Raw genomic sequence first — 16026 nt, forward strand, 5'->3', positions numbered from 1 at the left:
TAATGCATATATTAACTAGCTCAAGTGAACCATTCTATAATGTATACATATTTCAAAACATCATGTTGTACATGATAAATATGAACAATTTTTGTCAATTAAAAAATAAAAATTTGCTTTTCCTTTTTGAAAAGTAATAATTTAGTGTGGTTGATCATTTTGGAGTAGAAGATGGTTCTCCTTTCAGAGGGCCAGATTTTATCAACTATATTCCTCTCTGAATTCAGCAAACTCACAGCTAGTATGGCAGAGGTATCAGCCACTAGAAAGTGGGCCTTACCAATTGTAACAGTTGGGTAGTCACAAAAAGATGCTCATTTGGAAATGATGATGATGGTGATAATGTATTTCACTGCTAACATTCACACCATCATCCTGTATGGAATGGGAAGAAGGAAAAGAGGTGGATGAGATTTTCCATATATATATATAGGAATAAATTTTACCTTGCAGTGTTTTTTTCCACTTCCCTTTTCCTTTCCTTTTCCATCTTTATCTTACATGACTTCTCCAATAGCTCCTCCTCCTGCCCCTCATGAACTAAAGTAAGCAACCTGATGGGTAATCTTTTATACATTTCTCGCTGGTCACTGAAACTATTGAAGGAAGGACCTGCCCTATCAGAAATGAAAACATGCTGTAAAGCTACAGCAAACAAAAGACTATAGTCCTGGCATAGGAATAGACAAGTTAGTGCAATAAAGAGAATGAAGAGAAATAAATCCTGGAATAAACTGAAGTTTAATAGATGACTATGGTGATATTTCAAACAGTGGGAAGAGGTGGCTTATTTCATGAATGGAGCTCGAACAACTGGTTATCCATCTGGAAGAAAATTAAGTTGAACCCTTAATTCACACCAAACATAAAAATAAATTCCAGATGGATAGAAGACTTATATGTAAAAAAAAAAAACAATAAAATATTTCAAAAATGTTATACGTACAATCTTAAAGGCAGGGGAGATGATTTTACCAATTCTGAGAACACACACACACACGTATAGATATATTTAAATATTTGAAATTAAAAGATTTGTTTGAAAAAGAGATCACATTGGGAAACATTTTGTAACACATATGACAGAAAAATGATTAATATCTTTTTATATGAATAGCTTTTATAAATTTTTATAAATTAATAACAAAAAGGAAAACAACCCAATAGATGTTGCAATAATCAATATAAATAGTAAATTGCAAGCAGAATATCAAAAAGCACTCAATTCTGTTGAAGCAACAATGAGATAATTTAAATCCATTAGAATGTAAAAAATAAAGAATTGTAACACCTATTTTTATCAGGGATATGGAAAAAAATTTTACTATGTTGTTTGTGGAATTATGAATTATTAGTCTTTTTTGAAAAGTAACCTGGCTATATCTACTAAATTGCAAATACATATACCATAAGCCACACAATTCCACTCCTGTGAATTTATTCCATGGTAATAATAGCACATAATGTATTTATTTACTAAGTGTTTAAATACTCACTTTAGTAAAAAAAAAAAAAAAAAAAAAAAAAAAAACAGAAATAAAGTGTTTATCGAAAGAGGAATTCTTGAACATATGTGTGTCACTACATCCATAAAATGTATTCAGTAACATTAAAAAGACTGTGTTATACTATGTGAATTAATTCAGAGAAATTTGCCATTTATGGTTCAGTAAGTAAATCAACATTCAAAGACGCTCATGTGATATGATCTTGTTTTTAATATGACCCATCCTTTTTGAGAAAAAAAAATACTGTGTGTGGATGATTGCATGTCTTTTTTTCTCTTCAAAAATAACAGCGTTATTGATATAATTCACCCTTTGAAAGTGCATACTCCAGCCTGTCATTTATTTTAACATTCATTTTTAAACTTTCATGGGAAACTACCAAAGGAAGCTTAAGGCACAGAAAGACTTTCTGTTCAGGCAAAGGATTGAAATACAGTAACATCAGGATCGTATCCTAGGAGTACGGGCACAGCTGAGGGAAGAACACTAGACAAAAAACACTAGAAAGAAGCATTCTCAATGAAGAAGGTCAGGAACAGGATAATTACAATATGTTTCACCTGGGGCTTCTTGCTGCTTAACTTGAATGTAACTTTCCTTTTTCCTGATTATTCCCCCATTCCCCCATCACAGGAGCAAACAGTATTAAGAAGAAAAGATCATGGCTAAACATTTGACTAACACTTCATTCTAAAAAGATTTTTACCTCTGTCATCCTTTCCTTTGACTTGCAGCTCTACCCCAGATGGACACATGCATTTAAAAGAACAGATAATAGTGACACATGCCACAATTCCAGGGGGCGCCCATCCTTTCCTCCCGGAGTTGTGCAGTGAGGCAGTTCTGGCCTCATGAGGTTTAAATATTGAAAATCCTATCTATCTATCTATCTATTTATTTATTTATTTATTTATTTATTTATTTATTTTTAGACAGAGTCTCACTCTGTCACCCAGGCTGGAGTGCAGTGGTGCAATCTTGGCTCACTGCAACCTCTGCCTCCCGGGTTCGAGCGATTCTCTTGCCTCAGCCTTTGGCAAATATCATTTTTACTTTCTCCTTTAATGGATATTTTATTGCAATTTCTCATCCTAAAGGTCAAGCTATTAGAAATATCACCCCATGGTAAGGCTGGCATTTCACTTCTTAGGGAGATTTGGGGTTTTAATACCAGGCTTTGTGGAAAGAGAGGCTTTGCTTAATTCCTTTGTTCTATTCCTTTGGCAGGTGGAGAGCCATCCTAGGAAGCTCAGCTAATTGATGTCTTCTGTGATAGAAGTGATACGCCAAGTACCCTTGTTGAAGGCTTAATTAGAACAAACAGGAAGACAGAAATGCAGGGATATTTCACTCCTTGATCTCTTCCCTGGGAAAAAATAAGGTGACACCTAGGCAGGAAGGAACAGCAATCAGACATGTGTCTTCTGGCTGCTCCTCCCTGGGTTTTGTTCCAAATGGTGGGAGACATGAGACAGAACAAAGAAGTCAGGTGGCTTTTGCCTGGCTGCCCACCATGGTCTCTGAGAAGGTGCTACCTCTCAGGCTGCCAGGTACCCCTAAGCCAGATAAGGCGTCCCAGTGGGGTCAAGAGAGGCCCTGAGCTTGGCTCTTCAGCTGGTCTCAACCCCCAGTAGCCTGCATGCTGAGTTGGGAGAGAATGGGCCTGCTGGGGACCCTACTAGGGACAGGCAAGGTGCTCTTGCAAAGGCAGGGGGTACTGAGGCCAGAGGGTGAAGCTCCACAGCTAGGGAGCATGATGGGAGGCCAAAGCAGCAAGAAGGTGGTGGAGGCTCTGCGAAACATTCGAAGCCAAAAGAAAAGGCCACATACTTCTTTGCTGCAGAATATGGAGCCAGTGAGGCCAGGACCACCCGGGGGTCAAGGCACAGTGCCTAGGAGACCTGCTGCTACTACCAGTCACTATGCATAAGGGTAAGCCAGAAGCTAGGAGCCTATTTCCTCCCAAGGCCTCACACAACCAGAGGCCACTGAAAAGAGAGAAATGAGGGAGGAGGAGGCTTTGGAAAGACTGAGCATTTTTATTCAAAAGAGACTTTATATTATGTGAAGGGAGTTTTTAAATGATTGGAATTAAGAGTAAAACATTAAATTGGATTGGACATTGGGTTAATTTTTGTTTTCCTGCTAAACAACCAGTAATGGCACGGAAAATGCCAGCTAAATCACAAACAAAAGCTTTCTCTGCAAAATCAAGTGGAGATGCCACTGACATGCTCTCCTGGTCACACTGTTGGATCCATGCCACTTGCTCTTGTTCTACTCATGGCCATGATCTCTGTGGACCTCAGGAAAACTTCTGTCTGAGAAGTTCTGGTCCCTGGCCTGTTTCTGGATTTTCAGGGGCATGTTAGAGAAGCAGCTCTAAGCAGGGTGATAACCCAAAGAATCCAATGCTACCATCAAAACGCATATTCTTCTTAGCCCACTCCCTGGAGAAGTTCGGGTACAGAAAAGACACTTCTAAAATGCACATTATCAACAAGTAATGAGCTGCGCCGTTTAAAACAGCGTGTGAATAAAAACCCACTCCCTGCCTGCTACTTTACCTTTCCCAGCCTGTTTCCACTTTTTCTTGGTTAGGGTTTGGGTCTTGGCTACACTAAGATGTTCCTTTTTCTTTTTCCTTTTTCTTTTCAAACCACAGTAACTCACACAGGAGCCAAACCCCTTAACTAAAGAATAATTTATGACAGAGAAGCTAGCATTTTAAACAAAATAGTTTTGGGGAAAGGGGAAGAAAGCCAGGAGGTCAGAAGTTGATTTCTAAGGACAGCATGCTGGCCGCCTCCTCCTCAGGGCTGGCCTGCTGGGATTATCACATTACGGGAAGGGTCCGTGCCAGGGCCAGGAACCATGCCACCCGGCTCCTATTGATCCCCTCAAAGGACTCAGCAAAGCCTGCAGAGCTGCAGAGCAGTGTGGCTCTGAGCTCTAAAGACACTGGCCCTGCTGAAGGGCTTATTTTTCACCAGTCGGAGAGATATTGAAATGTAAGAGGTTCGGTTGCCTCAGTGAAGAGAGGCCATGTTGCTTGGATAAGTGATCCTTAAGCACATCATGTGGTGTAAATGAAGGTAACAGACCCCGCCAACAAAGGCTCTAAGTGGTGCTTGGCAAGACAAGGCCCAACCAGCACAATACAAAAAGATGACTCATTACAGATATTGTGCACACATGCTTGGCATCTCAAATCACACGCAGGAGATGCAGATCATGGCGTCGAGTTCCACTCCCAGGTTGCCCCGTCAGCTAGTCAGGTTCGAGGGCAAGCTGCCTGACCCAGGTGTAAATAATGCAGAGCTGGCATGCCACCTCTGACAGTGGGACCAGCAAAGCAGCTGGAGAGAACTGACGCCACCAGAGGCAAAGCTTGTGCCAGAACTGGTGAAAACTGTTTCCCCTTTTTCTACTATAGGGAAAGTTTAAGATTTGTTGTAGGAAATGAGACAATTAAGTAAATATCCCCTGGAAGATCGAAGGAAAGTGTAGGAACACATATGTCCAGGCACTGCCTTGGCCACGAGTGGTTGGTATAGATGGACATAGCTGCTGCCCTGCTGTGGTAGAAAACCTGTGTCCCCGTGATGGCTCTTCCTCCTCCTGCCTTTCTGGGATCACCAATCAGAGAAGACTGTTCATGGCAATATGACAGTGCCACCAGCTGGTGCTGCCCGCAAGGAATCTTTTGCTGTGCTGACTACAGAATCCTGTGTGCCTATGGTAAGCCTAGGATCTGTGAGGTTAGGGAGCTGCTGTCCTCAACAAATGGTTCTCTTTGGGGATTAACTGGGTTGGCAAAGAGTGAGCAAGCTCAAGAAAACTTCTGTGGTATGGTAAAACGTGGCTTTCTTGGCAAGGCTATGCTGTATATGTGTCAACTACAGAAGTGCTACTCCAGTCAATCCAACAAATACTTCCAGCAGCAATTCCCAAATGGTTTATTAAGAGTACGTATTTTTCATTTCAAGGGAGAACCTTATCTTAGAATGCCATGAGGTATACCAGTAATCATATGAAGTTTCCTATATTACATATGCTATTTATTATGACTATAACCGTGTAACATTTAATAACTTCTCTCCAGATAAGAAATTAATTTAATCTACTGCTTTTCTATTTAATGTCTTTGCAGTTTCAATGGGAGAAAGAAAAACAAAAGTGGAAAATGAATTATTTTTAACAGAATTAATATAGCTAAGAAAATACGCCATTCTAAACCAGTAATAATAGGCCCCTGCCTGGTTCCAACAGTAGATACTGTTTCTAACATTATACCATTTTGCTGATGAACATGCCCCATTGAAATCCTAACCATTAATTTTCTAAACTGTACTTTTTAAAAACTTGACAAGGCTTGTTTGGTCACTGAATTATATATCCTCTTCTAAATTTCTTTCTTGGGAAAGTTTTCTTTTTCACCCTTAAAGGGATATTATCCCTGCTTTGGACAACTTTCTCTTAATAGTCAGATGTTTTCAATGTACTTCATATTCCCCACCATTCCCACTAATTAAATTTTTCATCTGCACGATGGATGGTGAAGGCCAATTTCACAATAAGAGGGTGTTGCCATCACCACATTACTAGAGAAGGAAAGGGAAGATGATGTCAAAGCAGATCTGACCTGGGCTTTGCATTTTGGTCTGGGGCTTCTGCTCCCCCCAGTTTTCTTAAAAAGGGCCAGATGAGATACAAACCCAAGGGCTGCAGACCCATACTGCTGACACTTGACTGTGTATGCTTACCGGGCGGAGAGGACCTTCCCATGTGGGGCTTGCTGCATCCAATTCTTTATCAGTCTATACGAAATCCATCACATACAGAATCGATCCTCTAGGATCAGGAAGGGAAATAATTTTTTTTTAATATATGACCATATAGCCAACATTTACTAGAATATATGTCATTTATATTTTCATATCTAGGATACCCACAATATCCCAAAACACTTTCCAAGTATGGAAATCTCAAGAGATTTTAACTACCATTATGAAGAGCACAACTTTGGAAGGGAAAGGCCTGCCTCCTGTTGTAAAGTAGGAGAAGGAAACAAGGTAAAAAGTGATAAAAGGCATTAGAGGCCTAAAATGTATCTATTACTACTACTGGTATGATTAATATTTAATAATCATCTTTAATATTGAGCTTCAGATTTCTTATGTATTTCTTATTATGGGAAATTCTTATGCCATAAAGAAAACAGTCACTTAACTCTCTTTGCTTCTATCTAGTCTATTAATTGCTTTTGCTGAAAATCTAGGTTTCAAACTTTCATGATCCCTCAGTCATGAAATCTTCCCAGGGTTTCTAACCTGGAGACCACATGGATGGAAAAATAATTACATACTATTTTTATTTACATGTAGCAAAAATTTGGTATTCCTTCAATTGTGAATAAAGGCAAAAAGAAGGAGAGAGAGAATGAAAGAAAGAACCCACAGTTGTAGTGGTACCTGTGACTTTGTCAAAAGTATAAAATATAACTATTTTTATGTCGTTACAGCAGTACATACAGATGAATTATTTATGCTTATCACTGTGTTAAAATTCAACAGTTTTTATTAAAACTCACTGGTAGATTTTTTAGTGTATTTATAATGAAGCAAATTTATTACTATACCACAGATTTTTATAAATATCTTGGTAACTGCATGTCAGAATAATCCTATGCATTTTACTTTATACATTTAAAAAAAATAAAATAAACAACATTATTGTGAGAAGTCCGTAGGCACAGACTGCTGAAGGAGAATGTGGCACCAAAAAAATGCTGAGAAATTGCACATCATGCCTAGATGATTGGTGGTACAGCCCAGGTGATACATCAAGAAGGATTCGAAAGAACCAGAAAAAGCCATGCCAAGCTTAATTAGCGATGTTGGCCATGCATACAGGGAAATACAGGGATGTGTAACATGCGTTTGCTATTCCCAATTCTAACACCTTTGGATAATGTTCACATATTTGTGAAAGAAAAATAGCTGCAGGGTGGTTCAGTTATCATAAGAAAATTCTAACTCCTTTTAGCTCCAATAACTAATGCCAAATATTCTATAGGCAAAATTCTATAGGCTAATTCCAGTTCAAAGATAGCTTTAAAACCCTACAATGTGCTTCCTCTATTTTGAGGTCAATCCAAGACAACAATCTGAAATAAACAAGTTCTCTCCTTCCATATAAATGTTAATTAAAAAAAAAAACTCACCTAAGGCCTTATATTGAGACTGCATTGTTTTTGGATCAGCTGCTTCTAATCCTTTCACTTACATCTGTAACTTTGTGCTGTCAGTAATCGTAGATTCATAGTCATTTCAAACATAAATCTTTCTCATAACATTCATTTCAAAATCCTGTAGTTCAGAATTCACTTACTATAAACACTCCCTCAGCAGAAGCTGGGTGTTGGTCATGTAGCCTGGAATGGGGTACTTAGCATTCCCAAGGTGTGGCTCAGGAAAATGCAAGCAATTGAAGTAATTAGTGGCACTTGTACGTTGTAAAGCATTTTGTTGTATTTCCTCACCCAGCAGAGGCCCTTTTTCACATTTAAAACAAAAAGGTTGGATATTTAAAAATGTGATATACAGAAAAATGAAAAGGAACAAGTTAGGGAATAGTCCTATTAAAAAGCACTGTCTGGAGTTGGGAGATGGGTTGATATGGTTTGGCTGTCTCCCCACCCACATCTCAACTTGAATTGTAGCTCCCAGAATTCCCGTGTGCTGTGGGAGGGGCCCAGGGGGAGGTAATTGAATCATGGGAGCCGGTCTTTCCCGTGCTAGTCTCGTGATAATGAGTAAGTCTCACAAGATCTGATGGGTTTATCAGGGGTTTTTGCTCTTGCTTCTTCCTCATTTTTCTCTTGCCAGCTGCCACGTAAGAAGTTCCTTTCACCTCCCCCATGATTCTGAGATCTCCCCAGCCATGTGGAACTGTAAGTCCAATTAAACCTCTTTTTCTTACCAGTCTCAGGTATGTCTTTATCAGCAGTATGAAAACAAACTAATACATGGGTCTACAAGAAACTTGATTGCTAAAGAGAAATTACCTGTGAAATTTTATAGCAGTACCTCCCCATCCTATTTGTCCTTCACTATTCTACTTCCCTACTTTTCTCTTTAACTCTTGCCCCTCTAATTTTCCAAATCCTCTCTCTCTCCTTCCTTTTCTCTTCTCCATTTTTCTTTTTCTCCCCTCCCTCTCTTCCTACTCTTTTCTAGCTCTTCTTCTCATCTCTTCTTTTTAATTGCTATTCTTTCCCCTCCCTGAAGCCCTACAAGGAAATCCCACCTTTGTAAAGAAGAGTAGCCATAGAATTCAAGTGGTTAATATTTGCATAATATATCATTGCCCACTCTTTGACCTTCAACTTAACCACGTCTTTATATTTGAAATATATCTCTTGTAAACAGTATGTATTTGGGCCATGTGAGTGTGCACAGGTATGTGTGTGTGCACATGTGTGTGTTTTAATCCATTCTGACAATTTCTTTAATTGGTGTGTTTACTTCATTTACACCAAATGTAATTACTGATACAGTTGGGATTTTTCTACCATCTTGCTTTTTCTTTTCTACTTGTCTATCTGTTCTTTGAACTTTTATTCTTCTCTTCCTTATCTTGAATTAAGCAAATATTTTTATTATTCATGATATTTCTCCATTGGCTTTTTAGCTATATGTTTTTGTATTATTTTAGTTACACTGGAAGTTAAAATATGCACCCACAATTTATTATAGTTTGCCTTGAATATTGTACCATATCACAAACATTTTTACCAATTCCTCTGCCTTTTGTTATTGTTGTTATATATTTTATTTCTACATATGTTATAAACCCCACAATGCATTGTTATTTCATTGTTTGCCTTTTTATAAAAAAATGGACTTTTATGTTCACCCACATATATATCCTTTCTGGTGCTCTTCATTTCTCCCTGAAGATCTGTGCTTTCATATAGAATAATTTCCCTTCATTTGAAGAACTTCTTTTAGTATTCTTGCAGGGCAAACTTATTGGCAATGAATTCTCTTGGCTTTTGATTGTCCAAAAAGGAGTTTGTTTTTGAAGAATATATTTACTTGGTATGGAATATAGGTTGACAGACACTTGAAGTCAGGTTCTCTGGGAAAGAAACTATATGATGAAGATTAGTGTGTACAGGATGTTCATCTCCCCTGATCAATGCCTTTGGGAGGATGAAGGAATAAGGACTGAGCAGAAGGAGAAGTTGAGCTGTGTCATGGTGTCACAACAAAGGCCTCAGCTGTCCCCATGGGGAGCTATGAAGCTGAGATTTCTCTGCAAAGTTTTCCTCATTTGGGATAAAGGAAAAAGGCCTTTATACTCCAGTATCATCAGCGAACTTTTGGAAAGAGTTATTTTCACAGGCTGCGTTCTCTTCCCCTCCCTGAATTTCTATAATCTGGCTTCAGACTGTTTCCACTGGAACTTTTCTAGTCAAGATCAAAGACAAAAATCCATGGCTGAATCCACTCAATGCAGAAAAGAAATTTGGCAATATCTATACGAATTTAAAATATTTATATTCATTGACCCAGCAATTCCACTTTTAGGAATATGTTTAATGGAAAAAATTGTAGACAAGCAAAGATCACACACACACGCACACACACAAAATGTGTGTTTGCCATTTGTTTATAATAGTAAAAAGTTGGAAAAAACTTAAGTGCCCATTAATAGAAGGTTGGTTATATAACAAATGTTATTTAGTAAAAGCATAGTAAATATTTTCTGATTGAGTGGCTGAGAATAAACAGTTACCATGACGTATACCCTCTGGACTTAGGGCTTTGATGATCTCCCAAGACGCTTCTATTGAATTTGAAAATAAAATCCCACTTTTATTATTTCTGTTGAAATAGGTTTGGTATTTACTACAGAAAATTCCTTAGGATAATTAGGGGAATCAATTAGAAATGGAAATGGATCAGTAATAGAGTACATATTTCTTACCCTAAAGTAAAACTAAATTGGCCAAGAAATTTGCTAATCTGACACAGTTTACTGTATACAGATGCCTCTCTTCACCTCTATTTCTAACAGATTTGTGCTTCACGAACCCTCAAGTATAAGTATCTATTTATTTATTTACCTCTGAGCTAATTAGAAAGGCAGAAACCTATCTGTTTCTGTCACATATATTTCATAGATACATAAAAGGTAGCAAGTATACATAGTAAGTAACAGGTAAATGTCTGTTGAACGAGGATTGGGGGAAATACCCCAAAAGCCCTCGTTTTAGTCCCTTGTCAGTTTTCCAGTTTTTATTATTGTGTCCTACCTCCTGTGTGAGTTGACGGGTTGTGAGTGAGAAGCACAATCTAAATAAACACTTGCTGTTAGATCATTAAATGGGCCCCTGCTGGGGAGAATATGAAAACCTCTGACTTCTCCAAGAATACCAAAACATAAAAGAGCTACTATTCCTACTTTGATAAAAGTTGGTTCTGCCACCTGAACCCCACTCCCTCTTCTCCCTCGATTCTGTTTTATGAGCTGATATAATTTCATCCTCTTATGCTTATATGGCCATTGCCCAATCATTATGCTTCTGGAAGAGTCACCACCTTGCAGAGTCTTACATACAATGTGGACTCACATTCCACCACAATTGTGGCCAAAAACATGTTGTTTTCCTTTTTCAAAAAAAGATTAGCAGCTTTATTAAGGTGTGCTTGACATGCAATATGTTGCAAATATTTAAGGTGTACAACTTGATAAATTTTGACATTATCACACACCATAATAGGAAGATACTAATGAAGATACTAAATGTATGCATCCCACAAAAGCTTTCTTGTGCTCCTTCATAATTCACCCCTCCATCCATACATAGCAATCTGTACAGAAAATTCTATTCAATTCAAAAAAATTCTGTTCAATTCAAATTCAAAAAATGCATTCATATGCATATAAAATATCCTAACATATAACCCTAAAATGTAAATAAAGATAATATTTGTGATGGGAAGGAATGGTATTTATTATGGGTAAGTTATGATTTTCTTCATTTTTTTCTATTTACGTGTTCTAATTTTACACTCATGTAACAAACCTGCACATGGTACCCCTTATCTAAAAGTTGAATTTTTTAAAAAAGGATAATACATGTAAAGAACTTAGCATAGTGTCTAGTATTTAGTAAACATTCATAAATTTTATTACTAATATTAACAGTAATGATAAGTATAAAGTAATGAAAAATAAAAACCATTTGACTTACTTAAAATTTTATAATATAACCCTTAATTTAAAAAATTATAATGACAGGATTTCATTCTTTTTTATGGATAAATAGTATTCAATTGTGTAAATATACTAATTTTTTTAATCCAATCATCTATTGATGGACACTTAGTTTGACTTCATATCTTGGCTAATGTGAATAGTGCTGCAATAAACATGGGAGTGCAGATATCTCTCTGGCCTACTGATTTCTTTTCCTTTGGATATATAGCCAATAGTGGCATTGCTGGATCATATGGCAGTTCCTTTTTTTTTTTTTTTTTTTTTTTTAGAGGGAGTCTCACTCTCACTCTGTCACCAGGCTGGAGTGCAGTGGCATGATCTCAGCTCACTGTAACCTCTGCCTCCTGGATTCAAGCAATTCTCCTGCCTCAGCCTCTTGAGTATCTGGGACTACAGGTGTGTGCCACCATACCCAGCTAATTTTTTTTTTTTTGTATTTTTAGTAGAGATGGGATTTCATCATGTTGGCCAGGATGGTCTCCATCTCTTAACCTCATGATCCGCCCGCCTCGGCCTCCTGAAGGGCTGGGATTGCAGGCATGAGCCACCGCATCTTTCTCTTTTTTTTTTTTTTTTTTTTGAGACGGAGTTTCTCTCATTGACCAAGCTGGAGTGCAATGGTGCGATCTTGGCTCACTGCAACCTCCTCCCCCTGAGTTCAAGCGATTCTCCTGCCTCAGCCCCTCAAGTAACTGGGATTACAGGTGCACACCACCATGCCTGGCTAATTTTTTGTTATTTCTAATTGAAACAGGGTTTCACCATGTTGGCCAGGCTTGTCTCTAACTCCTGACCTCAGGTGATCTGCCCACCTCGGCCTCCCAAAGTGCTGGGATTACAGGCGTGAGCCACCGCGCCTGGCCTGACAGTTGTATTTTTAATGTTTTGAGGAACTTCCATACTGTTTTCCATAGTGACTGTGCTAACTTACATTCCCACCAAACACGTGTAAGTATTCCCCTTTCTCCACATCCTCACCAGAACTTGTTATATTTTGTCTTTTTAATAACAGCCCTTCTAATTGGGGTGAGATAATATCTCATTGCAGTTTTGATCTGCATTTCCCAGATGATTCGTGATACTGAGCATTTTTTCGTATACCTGCTGGCCATTTATATGTCTTCTTTTAAGAAATATCTACTCAGATTTTTTGCCTTCTTAAAAATTGAGTTATTTGGTTTTTTGCTATTGAGTTATTTGAGTTTCTTAGTACATTCTGGGTATTAACCTTTTGTCGGATGCATAGTTTGCAAATATTTTCTCTCATTCTGTAAACTATCTCTTCACTTAGGTTTGTTTGCTGTACAGAAGATTTTTAGTTTGATGTAATCATATTTGTCTATTTTTGCCTATGCTTCGGAGGTTTCATCCAAAAAATCTTTGCCCAGATCAATACCATGAAGCATTTTCTCGATGTTTTCTTCTAGTAGTTTCATAGTTTCAGGTCTTACATTTAAGTCTTTAATCCATTTTGAGTTGATTTTTGTAAATGATGAGAGATAAAGGTCTAGTTTCATTCTTCTGCATGTGGATATTGTTTTCCCAGCACCATTTATTGGAGATTGTTCTTTCCCCAATGTGTGTTCTTGGTGCTTTTGTTGAATATCAGTTGGCTGTAAATGTATGAAGTTACATCTGGGTTCTCTATTCTGTTCCATTGGTCTGTGTGTCTGTTTTTATACCAGCATCATGCTGTTTTGGTTGCTACTGCTTTGTAATATATTTTGATGTCAGATAGTGTGATGTCTCAAGCTTTCTTCTTTTTGTTGAAGACTTGTTTGGTTATTTGGGATCTTCTGTAGTTTCATACAAATTTTAGGCTTGTTTTTTCTATTTCTCTGAATAATGTCATTGGTATTTTGATAGGGATTGCATTGAATCTGTGGATCGTTTTGGATAGTATGGACATTTTAACCATATTAATTCTTCCTATCCATGAACATGAAACATTTTTCCACTTGTCTGTGTTTTCTTCACTTCTTTCATCAATGTTTTGTAGTTCTTATTGTAGAGATCTTTCACTTTTTTGGTTAAGTTTATTCGTAGGTAACTCTTAATTTATATTTTTGAAAATTCCAAATATATATACAGTGAGCATATATATATAATGAGTGTAAAGAAAATCATCACAATATTTACTACATATCTCTTATTGATAGCCTTTGGGATATTAATTTTTCTTTAATATCTTGGTATTTTCCCTACAATGAGCATGTATTTCTTTTTATAATAAAAGAGAAAATGTTTTAAATAAATGAGACATTTAGCAAATCACTAATAGAAAGTATACACTCATAAACATGCATTTCAGCAAGTCAAAGCAAGATGGTCCACAATGGAAAATGGAAACTCTAATTATCCAATTATGAAAGAGTTAAATTAGAAAGAAACAACCAAATTAAGGGTGGAGAAAGAGTCAATGGAAAGTCTGTGGACAGAAAGACCTTAATAATTCCAGAGCCAACCTAAAGCACTGCTGACTTGGCCAATTCTTTTTTTTTATTATTATACTTTAAGTTCTAGGGTACATGTGCACAACATGCAGGTTTGTTACATATGCATACGTGTGCCATGTTGGTGTGCTGCAGCCATTAACTCATCATTTACATTAGGTATATATCCTAATGCTATATCTCCGCCTCCCCCCACCCCACAATAGGCCCCAGTGTGTGATGTTCCCCTTCCTGTGTCCAGGTGTTCTCATTGTTCAATTCCCACCTATGAGTAAGAACATGCGGTGTTTGGTTTTTTGTCCTTGCAATAGTTTGCTGAGAATGATGGTTTCCAGCTTCATCCATGTCCCTACAAAGGACATGAACTCATCCTTTTTTATGGCTGCATAGTATTCCATGGTGTATATGTGCCACATTTTCTTAATCCAGTCTATCATTGATGGACATTTGGGTTCGTTCTGATTTGGCCAATTCTTTGAGTAATTCAATTAGGTTAATTTAGTTTAAAATATATAGAATACTGAAAGAAAACCTTCAAGGTAACAGATCTGTTTCCTTCTCAGGAGTTGAGGAAAGAGGTCTTTCATACTTTTCCTGAAGACAGTGGGGGTTTCTTGAGAATCAGATGTCTGAGGCATCTAGACCAGAACAAATTTGGTCTTTAAGCTCCCAGTCATAATCTAATTTTGTCTATTCCATCTTTTATTACTGAAATGTTTGATACAGAATTCTGGCTATTTTCTAAACTGGCAAAACTAACCAAATTCTCTGGTTGTGCATTGGTGACAAATGGCTTGCGCTTCTCTCTCACAACACATTCTCAATTCTAGAACCCATTTAGAACTCAATGACATTCAGACTGAAAGAATCAATTTGTTTCTTCTTGCACTTTGCCCCAGTATGTGAGAAAATGTGGTTAAGAGAAATCACTTGTCTAACCTTTGAATGAATGAAAACTATTTTGTCACGGGATGACTTGAAAGCTGCTTTAAATTTGAGTATATTTCAGAGAGTAGTGGTTAGAAAAATATCTCCACATATTAGGCTTTTATCTTGTTCCTCTAGATCAGTAATCTTCATAGTGTGGTCATGGGATGAGCAGCACTGTTAGAAATGCAATTTCTTGGGATTCACTCTACTAGTGAATCAGAAGCTATGGGGCTGGGGCATAGCAGTCGGTGACTTAAGCTTTCTAGATGATTCTAATGAATGCTAAAGTTTGAAAATGCTTTGGATTATGTTTGATGCAGATCCTTAAAAATCTACTTAGAGGACAGAATGAAGGATGGACAATGCCTATAGAAAAAAAATTTCTTTCATGATATATTTGTGGAAATTTTACAGGATTGTTTATCAATTATTATGTCTGAAAGGGGAGACTTCTGTCATTTATCAGAATTCTTTTGATAAGGAAACAACACAGTGACATTTCAGAAGCAAAAACTATATGCCATTGTGTTCCTATTTAACATAAAACTTGGTGAAGATAGCAAAATTCTATTTAAAAGAATCGTGGCCTTGTTTATCTTGCAATACACAACATCACATAATATCCCTATATACTCTTTGGTGTCTGATCAAGTTGTACTTATGCTAACATGAAAGCCCTGAAATCTTTAAATCTGCCAAACACTAATATAATAACCATGCTATATCATTACCATTCAGTTCAAAAATTATAGTTCATCTTATCTAACAATTCAGAAATAAGTTAGAGAATAGAAGTAAAGAATTCTAGGACACAGACTGCCAAAAATAACAAAAATCTACAG

The 16026-nt window shown here is 37.2% G+C and overlaps 1 long non-coding RNA gene across 1 annotated transcript in view; it reads right to left on the bottom strand.

Annotated features, from left to right (window-relative positions):
* The window catches only part of LOC107974716 (uncharacterized), a 319154-nt gene extending 310835 nt beyond the window's left edge, over nt 1–8319 (bottom strand). Inside the window, exons 1-2 of the long non-coding RNA XR_010157220.1 lie at nt 7735–8319; nt 6275–6362 (exon numbers count right to left, since the gene is read on the bottom strand). This is a non-coding gene — a long non-coding RNA (uncharacterized LOC107974716). The remainder of the gene's footprint in view (nt 1–6274; nt 6363–7734) is intronic.
* Between the last annotated feature and the right edge of the window lie 7707 nt (nt 8320–16026).

This window comes from Pan troglodytes, chromosome 4 (assembly GCF_028858775.2).
Source record: "Pan troglodytes isolate AG18354 chromosome 4, NHGRI_mPanTro3-v2.0_pri, whole genome shotgun sequence".
NCBI classification, from domain to species: domain Eukaryota; kingdom Metazoa; phylum Chordata; class Mammalia; order Primates; family Hominidae; genus Pan; species Pan troglodytes.